Source organism: Canis lupus, chromosome 36 (genome assembly GCF_011100685.1).
Source record: "Canis lupus familiaris isolate Mischka breed German Shepherd chromosome 36, alternate assembly UU_Cfam_GSD_1.0, whole genome shotgun sequence".
Lineage (NCBI taxonomy): Eukaryota > Metazoa > Chordata > Mammalia > Carnivora > Canidae > Canis > Canis lupus.
The window spans coordinates 28449212-28467609 of NC_049257.1; the positions used below are offsets into that span (position 1 = coordinate 28449212).

General features: G+C 33.7%; 1 long non-coding RNA gene across 1 annotated transcript in view; it reads right to left on the reverse strand.

Moving 5' to 3' along the window:
- LOC111094208 overlaps positions 1 to 18398 on the reverse strand; it is a 370348-nt gene that overhangs the window by 236343 nt on the left and 115607 nt on the right. The window lies entirely within an intron of this gene.

The window sequence follows — 18398 nt, forward strand, 5'->3', positions numbered from 1 at the left end:
TATTTTTTGAGGTAGCTGTCAAAAGATTTTTTTACTACTTCTAGAAGTAAGGAGATATAATGTTAAATCAACTACCAACAACTTATAAAACTTACATAAGCAATGTTAGAATTTTTAAGGTCTCACTCAGGTTAATTTCTATATTTTCTATAAATTTAATAATAATTGCAATATGATTTTTAAATTTTGCTTATAGCAAAACCATCCAAGTTAGGAAAATCTACAGACCTCTCAAAGAACACTATCGTAACCTGTAATAAAACAATCACTCTTATTGTCACCTATTTTACCAAAGATCAGCCAAGCTGCTACACATTTAAAAATGCCTTTAATGTTGCTCTTATGTTATCTATAGACATGAAAATCTATATCTGCTCCTTCAATAATAGATTGCAACTGAGTGGTTCCTTTTGAAAGAAAAATTCCCTTTTCTACTGCTCTGTGGAGTAGCATTATTGTCAAGTAATGATATAAACCAGTAAACTGGAAAGGATGAAAATGGAATTTTTTTCACAGGAGAATTTAAGCAATCTTAAATGAATCCTTTGTGTAGGTTTCTGATTTAAAATGATTTTGTAAGATCAAGACTTCCTTTAGAAGTCTGTAGAAATGCTGCAGGGAACTACTTAAAATTTTTTTTTTCAATCAAAGTAGTCATTAGACACATATTTTGCACACTCACTAAATACTCAACATCAAATTAGGCACTTGTTTTATAAAGACGCATAGAGCATAGTTACTAAATAGCATTACAAAAAGCTGTGGGAGTAAGTCCAGTCTAGGTTTCCAGGCAGGTAGTTTACTGGAGACAGCTCTCAGGAACCAGACACATAGAGGAGTGAGTAATCCAGAGGTAGTTATATGGAGGGAGTAAGTACACTTTAGTGTTGTTGCAAGCTTCAGCTCCCACCAAGGGCACTGAAGCAGGGATGGCCCTTCAGAGACATCAAAGATTGGGATAGACTTGTGTTCTTGCATCTACCAGTCTGTAAAAGAGGGCTCCTCCCAAGAGGGTATGGTTTTGAGTGAGGCAGCACCACTGGGAGAAGACTCTTCCCAGAGTGGAACAGAACTGTGAGCAATCAAATCAGCTACCTGGAAATCTCTGTAGAGGTGTGCTTTGCTTCTCAAGTGACGGACTTGTACTCTTGGAGTACAGGTGATACTGTCTTCACCCTCTTATACCATTTGTGATTCCTCTTATCACTGGTAGGATAACCAGCACTTCCAAAAAAAAAAATGCATCTGTGGTCACAATCCCTTCACAAGCTTTGGTGGTGGTCTTGCCCATTTTTAGGAGGGAATAACATGAGATGTCTCAGTGAATCACCTGGCCGCCAAATACAATCTTCCTTGTTTCCACTGTTAATATAGTTCTGTTTGTCCTGGAAAATAAGGAGTATGATTAAACAAAGCCACTCTTGCTTTACTCCTAAGTTTTAGGACTCATGGATTCCACCAATTGGGAAAATAACAGTAGATATTGATCTAGGAAAAACATTGCATCTTAGAGGATGGAACCTTTCCTTACAGGATATTTTCTCCAAGCTGATGGCTCAACTTCACCTGTAAGAGGCCATCTGATGTTTATAATACTGGAATATCTGGGGTGATACAATGTGTAATAGGACCAGAGAATTTCATGCTCTATCACTTTAGTTAATACAACGTTATATAGGAATCTGTGTTGGTGAATTAAGTGCTCTTTAAACTCTTGGATTGCTTAAGACCCTGTGAGTGATAAAGGTAGATTTATATCCTAAATATGTGTCATTTTCAGTTAAAAAGAATTATTATGCTTTCTGGAGAGGATGAGGGTCCATTATAATCAACTTCCCACCAAGTGGCTGTTTGGTCTGCTCAATGGATGGGGTCATCCTGAGGGCTCATTATTGGTCTAATAAGTAGGACATGTAGAACTGGCAGGAACTATATAGGTCTTGGCGAATATTTCTTATGCTATTGAGTCCATGCATGGCCTCCAAAAACTGTTACTATGGCCATTATCTTCATCCCCCTAGTGCTAGCCACGGCGATCACAAAGTCAAAGACTGGTTGGTATCAACTGACCAAGAAGTTGTCCACATTGTTCCTCAGTGTCTTTTTGATTATGGATGTTCTCCAGCATGTAATGTTATACAATGATTTCCGTGCATTGGCCATTCCAATACACATAACTACATGTCTCTTCCTCAGACTACCTTGTCCCTTAATCTTCCAGTCTTTATCCTTCCAGGTGCCTGACCAACCAAGATAAGTCATTTGCTACTATTATATTTTTGTCTGGTGAGCTGTCTAAATTTCTGCCTACTGAGAGGCTTTGCCTTCACTGATATCTATGAGGACCACGTTTATTCCATATTGAGCTATCATTGAGATAATGAACAGATTCATGCATGAACCAAGCTAGATCAGTTTTCTATCTCCAGCTCATTATAATAGATCTCCAATGGGACCATAAGTATGAACTGGGTGAGAGACACCTTTTTTTCCCCCATTTTTATGGTAAAAATATGCCTAACATGAAATTTCTATCTTAATTATTTATTTTTCACAATGGTAGATGGCACAGGGCTAGGCAACTGATTCAAGTACCTTACTTGTGCCCTTTGATCTGGCTTATACTTGATTACAAATGTATCATTTGCAAACAATGATGAATTTTTGTTGCCCTCCTCCTACTCAACTATAATAACTATGTCGGACAGGACACATCTTATAATAGGAAACTTCCTATTTATTCACCTGATATTCTATGCTCCAATAGAATGCTAGGAGCTAATTCTGAGTTGCTTATATTCTCTGTTGTAGACAGCATAACTTTATTCCAGTGATTAATTAGCCAAATTATTGAAAGAGCTCCAATTCGTTGACTGATGCATGGATAAAGAAGGTGTAGTATCTATATATACAATGGAGTATTGCTCCACAATCAAGAAGAATGAAATCTTTCCAGTTGCATCAATATGGATGGAACTAAAGTGTATCATGCTAGTGAAATAACTCAGAGAAACAAATCTCACATGATTTCACTTATATGTGAAAGCTAAGAAACAAAGATGATCACAGAGGGAGGAAAGAAAAAATAAGATAAAAACAGAGAGGGAGGCAAACCATAAGAAAATTCTTATTTTTTAAAGAAATTCTTAAATATAGAGAACAGACAGGTTGTAGGAAGGATGTGGGTGTGGGGATGGGCTACATGGGTAATGGGCATAAAGGAGAGCACTTGTTGGTATGAGCACTGAGTGTTGTATGTGTATGATGAATCACTGGCTTCTGCTCCTGAAACCAGTGCTGCACTGTATGTTAACTAACTTGAAATTACATTATTTCTTTTAAATTTATGATTATTCTACTGGGATTTGCCATAAACTTCATGTAGCATATTTTCTTAACACACAATAATTTTGGTATTATGGAATTTTCATAATGTATTAAAAATATTGTACATCATAATTAAGTGGAATTTATTCCACAGATACAAGGATGGTTCAATACCCATAATAAATCAATGTGATACCTCCTTTTAACCAAATGAAGGACAAAAATTATATGACTACCTCAGGATGCCTTGGTGGCTCAGTCAGATAAACATCTGACTCTTGATTTGTCTTAGGTCAAGATCTCAGGGTCATGGATCAAGCTCTGAGTTGGTCTCTGTGCTCAGTGGAGAGTCTACTTGAGATTCTCTCTCTCCCTCTCCCTCTACCCTTGACCCCTGTGCTCTCTCTCTGTCTCTCTAAAATAAATAAATAAATCTTTTAAAAAAAAGTATGACTGTCTTCAATGGATGCAGTAAAAGTACTTGATAAAATTTGACATCCATTTATGATAAAAAAAAAAAAAACTCTTAACAGAGAGGGTATGGAAGGAGTCTGCCTCAATATAATAAGGGCCACATATGACAAGCCCATAGCTACATCATACTCAACAGACAGCTTTCCTCTAAGATCATGGATAAGACAAGGATGCCCACTCTCACTGCTTTTATTCAACTTGATATTAAATATCATAGCCAAAGCATTTAGACAGAAAGAAAGAAAGAAAGAAAGAAAGAAAGAAAGAAAGAAAAGAAAAAGAAAGAGAAATAAAGAAAAAGAGAAAGAAGAAAAAGAAAGAAAGAAGAGAAAGAAAGAAAGAAGAAGAAAGAAGAAAGAAAGAAAGAAAGAAAAGAAAGAAGAAAGAAGAAAAAGAAGAAATAAAAGAAAAGGCATATAAATCAGAATGGAAGAGGTAAAACCATGACTCCAAATGACATAAGATTATATATAGATAACCCTAAAGACTCCACCAAAAAACTACTAGACAAATACATGAATTCAATAGTGTCGCATGATATAGAATCAATATACAAAAATCCATTTTACTTCTATATGCTAAAGTAGCAGAAAGATATATAGAAAAGAATAAAGTAACTAGAAATAAATTTAACAAAAAAGGCAAAAGATCTATAGACTACAAGATATCATTGAAAAAACTGAAGAGGATATTAATAAATGGACAGATACTCTGTGCTAATAGATCAAAAGAATATTATTAAGATGTTCATACTAATTCAATGCAACCTCTATCAAAATTCCAATGATATTTTTTGCCAAAATAGAAAAACAAATCCTAAAATTTGTATGGAACCACAAAAGGCTCCGGTAAGTCAAAGCAACCTTGAAAAAGAACAAAGCTACAGGCATGACACCCTCTGATTTCAAACAATATTGCAAACCTATAGTGGCCAGAACAATATTGTTCTGTCATATAGACCATAGATCAATGGAACACCAATAGAGAGTCTAAAAATAAGCTCATGCATATATGATCATCATCTAGGTCGTGACAAAGGAGCCAAGGATATGCAATGGGGAAAAAGCAGTCTCTTCAATAAATGTGAAACTTGGGGAAACTGGACAGTCACATGCTTGTTCTTTTGAACAAAACTAGGCCCTTCACTGTATGCAGAAATTAACTCAAATTGATGAAATGTAAGACTTGACACCATAAAACTCCTAGAAAAAAATATAGGTGGTGAGCTGCTTGCCATCAGTCTTAGCAGTATCTTTTTAGATCTATCTCTTCAGATCTTATACTCTAAGAATACAGAATAGAAAACTATTCTTTTAAACATAAATATTCCTTGCAGCAGCACAAATGCCCTGATTTGCCTGTGCTAAACTTTTCCACATTTAAATAGCTTTGCTAGTGTAAGAATATTATATATTACCCTTCAGTGTAATCACCGAGTAGTGCCACGATTGGTGGCATTGCTGTCAAAATGTTGCAAAGCATAAACCAAAAAATATATAAATAAACAAAATAAAATAAATAACACATTCCCCAGGCACCAAAGAGTAAGCTGAAAGAGTAAAGTGTGTTTTCAGTGTATTATGACAGACCACGGCAGATTTCTTCACAGGAAATGCTACAAAGCATATTTCAATTGAAGCAATGAACTTTAATAGGAATTCCATTTTACACATGAATGTATACTGTGTGATAATCTCAAATCTATTTATTCAACTGCTGGATCTCAGGATTAGAATGAAGGTGACAGGAGCAGAGAGAATTACATTCCTACAGAGTAAGAAAAAATCCTATTAACCTTTAATGACCTATTTTTCTTGAGCCTCTAGTTTAAAACTCTGATACAATCTACTGGTTCTTTTGTTTTGTTTTACGGGTTAGACTCAGGGTGTACAAAAGAAAATGTATATATTTTATTAATAATCATCATTTAATTTAGAGAGTTAGTCTAGGGCCGGAGGGGGCATTTAGAGACTAATTCTGAAGCAGCTCAGGGGAGGTAAGCAATAATATATGCAATACATGAAAGTACAGGATGCCATCATAATGCGCAGTGGTGTACATGTAGAAGTTAAATCTCGGTGCTACAGTACTCCCTGTACCGTTTAATACTGCACTGGTTCATCTATCTGCCCAGCTCTCATATTACAGCAACAACAAAGCCTTTCATGACTGACTAATGAGCTATGTTATTAGTTTAATTATTGTCTGGCCATTTAGAGACTAAACTTATTGGAAAGGAAATGGTGATTACTACAGTTGGCAACTCCCTTGGCTCACACTCTATTCAGGACACTACCTCATGGACTTATTACTTTGCTATTTTACATACAGGAAAGACCTAAACATTTCATTAGTGAATTTTCTGTTATATACAATAACACTTAGACGTTTATTTGGTTAATTTTAAATGATGAGTCTATAAATCTTCTACTTGATTACTTATCCACATTTGAGCATGTAAAAATTTAAAAAAACAATAATACTCATTATGTTCCAGGCACTGTGCTAAATGTTTGATATGCATAAATTCAAATAAGACATAGCTCGTGTCTTAAAAAGAAATGCCTTAAGAGGAAAAGCAGACCATGAAGAATAGTTAGAATTTAAGTAAGTATTGAGTAGTTGCCATAATACTAGAACAGGCTTGAAGAATACAAAAGATAGGAAGTTAGAAAAATATTTATCCTGAATATAGTGACCAGGGTAGGCTTAGGATTGTGAATTGGACCAAGAAGAATGAACGTTTCTAAGACATAGTGAGGAAAGAAGGCAACTAGGTTGGATATTATATAGAATAAATTTTAGAAACTTCCAGAATATGCAGGGAGTCACTTGACTTAGAAAGCTGACAATGCAATCTCCTTAGAGAGTAGGAATTATCAGTAAGGGATAGTAGCAGTAGAGATAGGAAGAAGGAGTGTTGAAGAATATGTAGAGATAACACTGAGTCTTTGGAAGACCTTTCAGTGAACATGGGGGGAAGGTTGACTAATAGAAAAAAGGTCAACAAGTCAGGAAGAGAAGGGAAAAATCTGGAAGCTAAAGTACCACTAGATGGATGCAAGCAATTCAAAGTTGCATTGCCCAGTCAAATGCTGACGCCAAGCTAAGTAAGATGCAGCAGGCTTTAATATTTAGGAGGGCCAGGGTGATTTATGGAAGAATGAAGTAAAAAAGTGAGGGATTAAGAGGTGGTTATGTATTGACCAACTCCTATTTAACTTACATATATTGATGTTGGTTTTCCAAGTGTTAGTCTAAGAGCTTTAGACATATTATTTATCCTTCTCAATAGTACTATTATTGCCATTTTCAGAAAAGTAAACTGTGGAAGAAGTATTAGGTCATTTGCCTAATATAAAGATAATACACAGATAAGCCAGGAAAGCCAGACCATCTGACTCCAGAATCTGTTAGTTTAAGCACTAGAATGGTTTTGTTATTGCTGTTGCTTCTCTTTGTTTGTTTTTTAATGGTCTTATTGGCTAATTTATAACATTTATTGCCAACAAAGTAAATGATGAGAAATTAGGTGCAAGAAAACCTAAGTAATCCCCCCTATGAAGGGATTCTTCAATGCATGTTACAGAAGTCAATATACTATAGCTTTTTCACCTATTTTAAAAGATTTATTTATTTATTTGAATGAGAGAGAGAAAAGGGGCATAAGCAGGAGGGGTAGAGGGAGAGAGAGAGAACCTCAAGCATACTCCACACTGAGCATGGAGCCTGATGGAGGGCATGATCCCAGAATCCTGAGATCACAACCTGAGTCAAAACTAACAGTTGAATGTTTAACCAACTGCACTCCCCAGGAGCTCTGCTTCTTCATTTTTTTTTTTTAAGAAAATGCCTTCCCTTTCTTAATAATTATATCCTTCTCATGCTACATTTACTATCAGTTGTAATTTTTATTTTCTATTTCTGAAAATCCAGTAAATATATTTTTGATAGTCAAAATTACCTGTCCTAATCACTCACTGTTTCAGTCAACAGTTAATTTGAGTATTACTCCGTGAAATATTTTATATTGTCTAAAATATTTGTATTTATAATATATAGTGAATACAACACATAGCATAACTATTTAACCTACATTCTGCATTCCTACATAACTAAGATACTTTGTTAATGGTTATTTATACAGTTTAACCAGATTTTGAAAAAAGAAAGACAAATGAATGAACAAATTTGTCTGAGAACTACTGACAAAAGCTATCTAAAGTAGACAAAAAGAGAGGCGTCTGAGTGGCTCAGTCCATTCAGCATCTGACTCAATTTCAGCTTAGGTCATGATCTCAGGGTCATGAGACTGAGCCCCACATTGGGCCCTCCACTCAGGGGAGAGTCTGCTTCAGATTCTCTTCCTTTGCCCCTCCCACTCCCCACTTGCATTTGCACTTGTATTTTAGAGATCTCTAAATAAATAAATCTTTACTATGAAGATGTGGTATATATATATATATACACACACACACACACACACACACACACACACACAATGGACTCAGCCATCCAAAAAATGAAATCTTGCCATTTGCAATGTCGTGGATGGAACTGGAGGATATTATGCTAAGCGAAATAAGTCAATCAGAGAAAGACAAATACCATATGATCTCTCATGTGGAATTTTAAAAAACAAAACAAAAAGAGAGGAAAAAAAAAGATGAAATCAAAGAGGGAGACAAACCATAGAGACTCTTAGTCATAGGAAACAGACTGAGGGTCACTGGAGGGGAGGTACAGGGACAGGGTAACTGAGTGATCGGCATTAAGGAGGGCACATGAGGTAATGAGTACTGGGTATTATATAAGATTGATGAATCACTGACCTTTATCTCTGAAACCAGTAACACATTATATGTTAATTAACTGAATTTAAATAAAATCTTAAAAATTTTAAATAAAAAAAAGCAGAGTAAAAGAATTTTTATGTAGGAGCAGGGAATATACAAGCTTATAATATAACGTGGAGGGAGAAGGAGAGTATTCCTGTATTCTAAATAAATTCTTTAAAAAAGCTAATACTAAATTACATTTATTTTTAAGTTGGTTACATTAGATTAGATCTTCATTTTACTCCTAAAATTGCCTTTGACTAATTAGAAGTTTAAAATTACATATAAGAGTAAAGCTATAGTTTCAAAATTATCAATTTGTCAATGTCATAAATTGATGCTAAAAGCATATAAAAACAACTTAATTGAATATAACTGACCTTGCTTATGAAACATTATTCTGGGAATCTATCATATCTTACAATAAAACATCTGGCAGGCTACATGGCATTTATTAAATTTGGCTTTTTTCTAATACAAGGCGTGCCAAAACTTCAATTTAATGAACCCCAATGGCTGATGCCAATCATTGTTCTCTGACAACCCAGATATACATACTTTTTTGAATGATTTGGGCTATACAGTAGGTAAAATAAAATAAGCAATGTCATTGGAGTCAAAGCTGAATCAAATTACAAATATATATGTATATATATATATATATGCACATTCTAATTTATAAGTAAAGAAAATATATAGTGATTTGGAACAGTTTTATTGATATAACCCTATCCCTATTGTAATGGAAAAAAAGAAGCAAATAATTTATAAAGTCCCTATACAACAATAAACTGTGGAAACTGAGGCCTGGCACTGTGTGGCATCCTTCTGCTGTTCTAGCACAGAGCAAGTACATATACACTGACAATTCATCGCATCTGTGCTTTTCATATCTACCCAAAATACAGGCAATAATTTACAGTGTTAGCCCCACTGTCCTATCATACACATCTTTTTCATCACATCATCTTTCTGTGCTTTTATTACCATTGGAATACTCTTTCTTGTGTAAAAAAAAAAAATAGGCCCCTACTTTTTCTAATATTTTCTTCATAACCTTTCGCTCACTGAGTACAGATTATTCTCCTTGAGGCCACTTGGGTTATAGCCCTGTGGAGTGAAGCCTCCACTTTCTCTCATCTTTCTTTTGGGAAAAAGAGGTCAGGAGTCACTTGAGAACTCTTGAGTTTCAAGGCATTCTTCCTTTTAGAGAATCCACCTTGCTTCATTATCAAGCATGAAGATTCATATGGACCTCATATTACATGAAATATTTTCTGTAAATTTAAAATAATCATTTTGCTTTTGAAATTATTTTCTGTAGTTTACTCATTTAATTTCAGTTAGGGCTTTCTATGGCAATTATCTAGCATGTTGAGGAATTCTTACAAAATTTGAAAATATAAACCTGAAACATTTTTCAAATATTGTATTTAGCCTCTTAGCTATTATTTTAGCTACTGTGTTTCTTGGGGTTTCCCTGTGTGGGGGCAGCCTAGGAGTTATCCAACAAACTGAGAAGAATTGTGTGATTCATTTTTCTGAATTTCTACCACTTTTCAGCCCAAACTCTAACATGGGCTCCCTCAGTCTAAAAATATTGCCATTTAATCCTGAACTCTATCAGTAAACTTGGAACTATATGAAAATGAGTATGGTCCCTCGTCATGTTTCTCTTCTTCCAAGTATTGCAATCCTTAAATTCTACCTACATTCCTGCACTTTCAATGTTTCTAAATGCTATTTTGTTAAAATTCTAACACTTAAAATTGCTTCAGAAGGAGAGTTATTTCAAGCTACTTCATCATAAGCAAAACTGGAAGGCATACTTAAGTGGTGTGTGTGTGTGTGTGTTTCTATTTAGGAAACCTTCAACTTTCCTTTATAGCACCATACTTTCAAGATCTAATCTAGATATCGTGTTATCTATAAAATCCCTCTGTAATCTCTGTGGGCAGCTTTAAATAGTTTTAATTTCCTTATATTTTGTCATGTTTTACCACCATCATGGAACCTCTCATATCATTTATTTTTCTCTTTCACATATCTGTTTATTTGATTTTAGAGAACATTTCTCACCCACTCTTGTATCTTCAGCAACTCACTGAATTCCTAGTATATGGTAGATGTTCAAAAATGATCTTGAGTAAATAAATAAAAGAGTAAGTTTGCAAATTCATATTTGTTACACTCAAAGTCTTGCAATATCCGAGAGGAATGTCTTTATACATCTACAAAATAATTTAGTAGTTTTGATCCTGTGGTAACACCAATCAAAAAAAACATAAAGGCTATGCTGTTTAAAATCTATTTGAAATATATTTAGTATCCACAATATTTCAAGAATTTTAACCTATAAATTAGGTATATATCATAAACTTCAAAATATCTTAAATATAGTTTTAAAAAATTATGTTCGAAAAAAATTACCTCAGGTTACCATTTACTAAATAATTTAAGAATGTAATAATGTATCAGGCAATCATGATATAAGAAAAATGATTGAGTATTTTAATAATCCCAAGAAAGTATAATCCCTATGCTATGTTGCTAAACATAACAGATGTTTTAAGCAATAACTATTTTTAATATGATAGGTAAGTATGACACATAGTCACTAAAGTGTTTTGGTGTTTATTTTTTAATCAATCAATTAATTAATTGTGTTTTGGTATTTAAATGAATAGTAGCATTCAATTTTTGTCGAGTAGTTAAGAATTCAAGTACATTTCATTAGAGAAACTAAATAGATCATAATAGAAAAAAATGCATTTGAACATATATGACTGACTAAACCTAAAGAGAAAGTGGATTATGAAAGCTACTTAGTGGAAGCATTACAGAGAAAAAAAAAAGATATTTAAGAAAACAAGGATGGATAAAATTTTTCCAGTAGAGGAATAAATGACATTATAGAGAGGAAAAGCACATAAAAAGGCATAAAATCATGCTACATGTAAGTACAAAGATTTGAGAGTGGAGGGTTAAAAAGGCTAAAAGTGGGGATGAATTATATTTGTCATTGTAAGGAATTTTTATTTTTATCCCTTATGTAAAGGAAATTACTGAAGTATTAAAGTCTTAAGTATTAAGTACTTCTCCCTCTGCCTATGTCTCTGCCTCTCTCTGTGTCTCTCATGAATAAATAAATAAAATCCTTTGAAAAAATAAAATATCTTTATATCACACCTTAAAATAATAAAAAAGTATGTTATCTAAAGGAATATTAGTGATACTAGCCAATAAAATCATGTAGCTTAGGGAGAATATGAGCAGTATACATCTTGCTCATGATTTAGGTTAGAGTATTATTATTTAAAATTTCAATTAAAGAATCGTTTACTATTCAAAGAAAATATTTCCACTTAGGAGTACTTCCACAATAAAACAGATTTGAGTTTTATGCTTGATACTAAACACTCAACCAAGTATATGAAAAAAATGCTTATTCTAGGCATTTTGGTGTATGATTTTACTGATACAAAAAAAGGGTGACATGCATTCTAAAGTTTAAGTTGTTTTTTTTTGTTTTTTCTTTTTGTTTTTTTTGTTGTTGTTGTTTGTTTTTTTTTTTGTTTATGTGCTTGTTTGGATGTTTTTCACTTGTTTTTGTTGTCTGATTTTTAAGACCTTCAGTACTATGTTAAATGACAGTAGTGAGAGTGGACATCCTAGTCTTGTTCCTGACCAGAGAGGAAAATCTCTGTTTTTCCCCACTGAGGATGATATATTAGCTGAGAGTCTTTCATATATGATCTTTATGATGTTGAGGTATGTTCCCTCTATCCCTACTTGGTTGCCGGTGTTTACCAAAAAAGGAAGCTGTATTTTATCAAATGCTTTTTCTACATCTATTGAGAGGATCATACGGTTCTTATCCTTTCTTTTATGAATGTGGTGTGTCATGTTGATTGATTTGTGAATATTGAACTACTCTTGCAGCCCAGGAATAAATCCCACTTCATCATGGTGAATAATGCTTTTAATGTACTATTGGATTCCATTTGCTAATACTTTGTTGAGAATTTTTGCATCCATGTTCATCAGCGATATTGGCCTGTAGTTCTTTCTAGTGGGGTCTTTGATTTTGGAATCAAGGTAACACTGGCCTTGTAGAATGAGTTTGGAAATTTTCCTTCCATTTCTATTTCTTGGAACAGTTTGAAAAGAATAGGTATTAGCTCTTCTTTAAATGTTCGCTAGAATTCCCCTGGGAAGCCATCTGGCCCTGGGCTTTTGTTTGTTGTGAGATGTTTGATTACTGATTCAAATTCTTTGCTGGTTATTGGTCTGTTCAAGCTTTCTATTTCTTCCTGTTTCAGTTTGGTAGTTTATGTTTCTAGGAATGTATCCATTTCTTCCAGATTTCCCAATTTGTGGGCATATTATTTTTCACAATATTTTCTTATAATTGTTTTTCTGTGGTGTTGGTTGTGATCTCTCCTTTCTCATTAATGATTTTATATATTTGGGTCCTATTTTATTTTTGATATGTCTGGCTAGGGGTTTATCAATTTTATGAATTCTTTCAAAGAACCACCTCCTTGTTTCATTAATCTTTCTACTGCTTTTTGTTTGTTTGTTTCTATATCATTTATTTCTGTTCTAATATTTATTATTTCCCTTCTTCTGCTGGCATTAGGCTTAATTTATTGCTTTTTCTAGTACCTTTAGGTCTAAGGTTAGGTTGCATATTTCAGATTTTTCTTGCTTCTTGAGGTAGGCTTGTATTGATATATACTTCCCTCTTAGGGCTGCCTTTGCTGCATCCCAAAATTCTAGACTGTTGTGTTTCCATTTTCACTTATTTCCATGCATTTTTAATTTCTTCTTTAATTTCCTGGTTAACCCATTCATTCTTTAGTAGGCGGTTCTTTATTATCCACATATTTATGGTCTTTCCAAATTTTTTCTCTGGTTGACCTCAAGTTTCACAGTGTTGTGGTAAGAAAAGATGCATGCTATGACCTGTCATTTTGTACTTGTTGATACCTGATTTGTGACCCAGTATGTGATCCATTCTGGAGAATGTCTCATGTGCACTGGAAAAGAATGTGTATCCTGCATTTTAGGATGAAATGTTCTGAATATATCTGTTAAGTCCATCTGGTCCAGTATGTCATTCAAAGCCATTGTTTCCTTGTGGATTTTCTGCTTAGGTTATCCATCCATTGATGTATGTGGGGTGTTAAAATCCCCTTCTGTCATTGTATTTTTATCAATGAGTTCCTTTATGTTATTAATTGTCTTGTGTATTTGGGTGCTCCCAAGTTGGGGACATAAATATGTACAATTGTTAGGACTTCTTGTTGGATAGTCCCCTTTATTATGATCTAGTGTCCTTTATCATCTCTTGTTGCAATTTTTTGCTTAAGATCTAGTCTGTCTCATATAAGTATGGCTCCTCTGGTTTTCTTTTGATGTCATGATAAATCATTCTTTATCTCCTCACTTTCAATCAGCAAATGTCTTTAGGTCTAAAATGAGTCTCTAATAGGAAGCATATAAACAGGTCTTTTTTTTTTTTAATCCATTCTGACACTCTTTTCTTTTGACTGAAGCATTTAATCCTTTTACACTAAAGTCATTATTGATAGATATGAATTTAGTTCCATTGCATTACTTGATTTATCATTCTTTCTGGAGATTTTTCTCTGTTCCTTTCTAATCTTTGTTACTTTGGTCCTTTTTTCCCCCACCCAAACAGTCCCCTTTAATATTTCTTGCAGGGCTGGTTTAGTGGTCACAAAATCCTTAATTGTTTGTCTGAGAAACTTATTATGTCTCCTACTCTGAATGACAGCCTTGATAGATAGAGTATTCTTGGCTGTTTATTTTTCCAATTCAGCACACTGAATATATTATGCCACTCTCTTCTGGTCCGTCAAGTTTCTGTGGGTAAATCTGCTGATTACTTTATTTGTCTTCCCGTCTAAGTTAGGGACTTCTTTTGTCTGGCTGCTTCTAGGATTATTTTTCTATTTATCTCTATATTTTGCAAATTTAACTATGATATGTCCTGATATTGGCCTGCTTTTGTTGACTTTGATGAGAGTCAAAATCTCTGCCTCTTGGATTTTGATGTCTGTTTCCTTCTCCAGATTGAAAAAAAAAAAAACAAAATCTATGAAAGTAAGCTTCAAATAGAATGAATAAATTAAGATATTATTAAACATTGTCACATTAAAAAATCAAATAGAAGTAAAGAATATAAAATTGAAATGTAATTTCCTAGAATAGATAGAAAAGACAGATACTATTAAAGAAAAATTTAAAACTAGAGAATCTTTCTTGAAAAAAGAGAAAAGAGAATTGAGAGTAAAGCAAAAATTTAAATAGATAATATAACCAAATTTCTTACAACTAGAGGAAACACATATTCATATAGAAAGACTGAATAACATGTAAATTTTTAAAAATATATTTTCATCTTTGAATTCTATTCTTAGATAAATTACCAGTCAGGTGTGATGGAATAAAATCTCTGAGATTCAAAAACTTACACCATATAGCTAGCCTTCACCAGCCAATTATTTTAAATATGTTAGAGAAAACAAGAAAGTAAACTAGCAATTAGAAACAGAGACTTGGACCCAGAAGAGATTATGATTTAGTTTGAGGCTCAACAGAGCAGAAAACTGAGGTAGGTATAACCATAAGTAAGTAAGAATTAAGGGATTACAATCTTTAAAAAAGTATTATGATTTAATAGAATAGTTAAATCATATAAGCTTTAAAAATATAACACAGTAAAAGACAATGGAATTTTAAAATAAAAATCTCTTTAAGTTGTACTTAGAATTTCTCTTTTAAAAGACTGGGAACACTGGACCCATAGATAATTAACTGCTTTGATTTACAAATTTATTCTGTAAAGTAATATATTTGGTAATAATTACATAAAAGGCATGTATTGATTTTCAATGTGTCACAATATATACGAATTATGAAATACTTAAAATACCGTAATACAAAGCTGATGCCATAGATGATCTCTTCTACATAATTTTAGCATGAGAAGAATACCATAAAAATTCCACAACAATCTTGGAATATCTCTACTGCTTGCATTATATATGTGCACTAGATATCTGTTAATGCTCCCTTTACAGACTAACATAATGTCTCTTTGCCATATTCTGCTATGTGGTAAAATGGTTTTTACATTCATAATCAAAGACCCCACTACCTGCATATTTGCTTTGGTTAAGAAACAAACAAAATCTACCTGACAAAGCATTCCAGAAATACAGTAATTGAAATTTAAAATACTTGTACATCTTTTCAAATATTTCTTACAATAATTACATTATTAATAAGACATAGTTTTTTACCTCCAGAAAGCACACTTTTATATTCAAACTATAATTTAGAATAATCCCTAAATACATTATGTCATTACCTCAGGTTTTCAGTCTATATTTTGTTATCCATAAGCCAATAATTGATTTGACATAAATAGAGTAATTGCAGAAGTGTTTTTTTCTTGAAATTTCACCCAAGTATATCAAGATCAGCACACATGTTTTTTTCATTAGCTCACAGCACAAATGGCTGACAGTTTGGGGATCTTCATAGCACTTCTTACTAAATAAATTTCATTATTTGATCTGGTTTGACATAGGAAAGGTTGCTGTACTAGTTTGCTGACAAAGCCTGCTTCAGCACTTACAACTTTTTAATCAACATCTTAGTTAAAATTCATCTGGTGTTTCTCAACTATGTACCACAGGAGGGCATACATTCATTACACTTAATTGAGAAATCAGTATGATGATTTGGACATATATTGGAAATGATGCTAGTAACGGTGACAGTTTAGGGTTTGATCCAGATTAAGAAAAATCTGTACCATTTTTTCTCTTATGTAATATGTGTGTATTGCAAAAAGTATTTGTTTTTTTGTCATAGTATTTCTACTAATTTTCTGTTGTTTATTCTCCTTATTTATCACTTTAAATATATTATTGCTGTAATTTCATACTGAAATACCAGAATCATGGGAATTATTTTTAAAATTTATTTGAGAGAGAGAGGGAGATTTTGCAAGTGGGGGAAAGGGCAGAGGAAGAGATTCTTCAAGTAGACTCCCTGCTGAGTGTGGACCCCCCTACCCAACTTGGGTCTCAATCTCATGCCCCATAAGATCATGACCTGAGTGGAATCCAAGAGTCAGATGCTTAACCAACTAAGCTACCAAGGCACACCCAAAATAAGGAAACCTATTAAAGCAAATCTAGGTAAAATGTTTAGGTATTAGAAATGAAAATTAAATAATTCTACATTATCTTATCAATTTTATACAAGGAAATAAACATAAGGTGAAGATTTCTACATTTAGACCTCAGACAGACAGCATCTAAAAAACCACTGACCAAGTCACTAGAAGGTACACAAATGTAAATGTAAAAAATACATTATTCTTAGGGCACCTGGGTGGCTCCATTGGTAAAGCATCTGGTCATAATCCCGAGGTCCTTGGATCAAAACACACGTTGGGCTCTCTTCTCTGTGGGGAGCCTGCTTCTCCCTTCCATTCTCCCTCTGCCCCCCACACCCTGCTTGTGCTCTCACTCTTTCTTTCAAATAAATAAAAATTTTTTTAAATCATTTTTTCTCATCTTCAAGTTACTTACAAATTAACCAATGCCTCTATAATTTCCTATTTACTTTACTACTGATTCTAGGCACTTGTTGGTTTTTCTTATTCCCCAGTTATTCTTTAAAACCAGTAACTTCTAGCCACAGTTTGAATCATAGATGATCTTTATTTTTTTAATGACATATTTTTTAAGATTTGATTTATTTATTCATGAGAGACAAAGAGAGAATGAGAGAGAGAGAGACAGAGAGAGACAGAGAGAGACAGAGAGAGAGGCAGAGACACAGGCAGAGACAAAGGCAGAGGGAAAAGCAGGATCCATGCAGGGAGCCTGAGGTGGGACTCGATCCCGGGTCTCCAGGACCAGGCCCTGGGCTGAAGGCGGCACTAAATCACTGAGCCACCTGGGCTTCCCCACAGATGATCTTTAGAATGGATATTCAATAATGTAATAAATGAATGGTACAACTACTCACACAGATATTTTCTATCTTGTCAGTGTTGATAAAATCATTATGAGCAGCAGTTTTTGGACCATCTACCAAGAACAATGTCCTCGGCCATAACTGCTTAACATTTAACATAAACAGTTAAGGCAGGATAATTAAAACCAAAGTTTTTGTATGGATTTGGCTTCTTTTAATAATATGTCAACATATTTGTATTATACATAATCATCACACTCCTCACTTTCATTTCAAGTCCAGCAGAAACAGGTGTCTGATTACTAAGCATCTAAAAAAAATCAAATTTTTCATACATAATCATTCCAATGTAGCTCTTTAGGAACACAAAATATTCTCAACCCAATATCTGAATAGCTATACACAATATAAAGACATTTCATTTTATATGATTCTAGAAAAGACTAACATGTTACGTCTGAGCTTTAATTTCCTATGGGGTTTTCTCAAATCTTTGTGTGTGCACAGTCTCTGTTGGCCAAAAATGTGTAGGTGGTTTGGGTCTGCTCTAACTTCTCTTGTGCATACAGGCACAGTTTCTGGTCAACCAAGATACAGGAATGGCTTAACAATGTTTCTATAGCTGTCTCACTCTTAGAACTCTCTCATAAATTCCTGCTAGTATACTGGTCCATTGCTTGAGCCAAAAAGAACTACTACCTCAGGCTAGTGGAGTCTGTAGCCCTCCTCTTT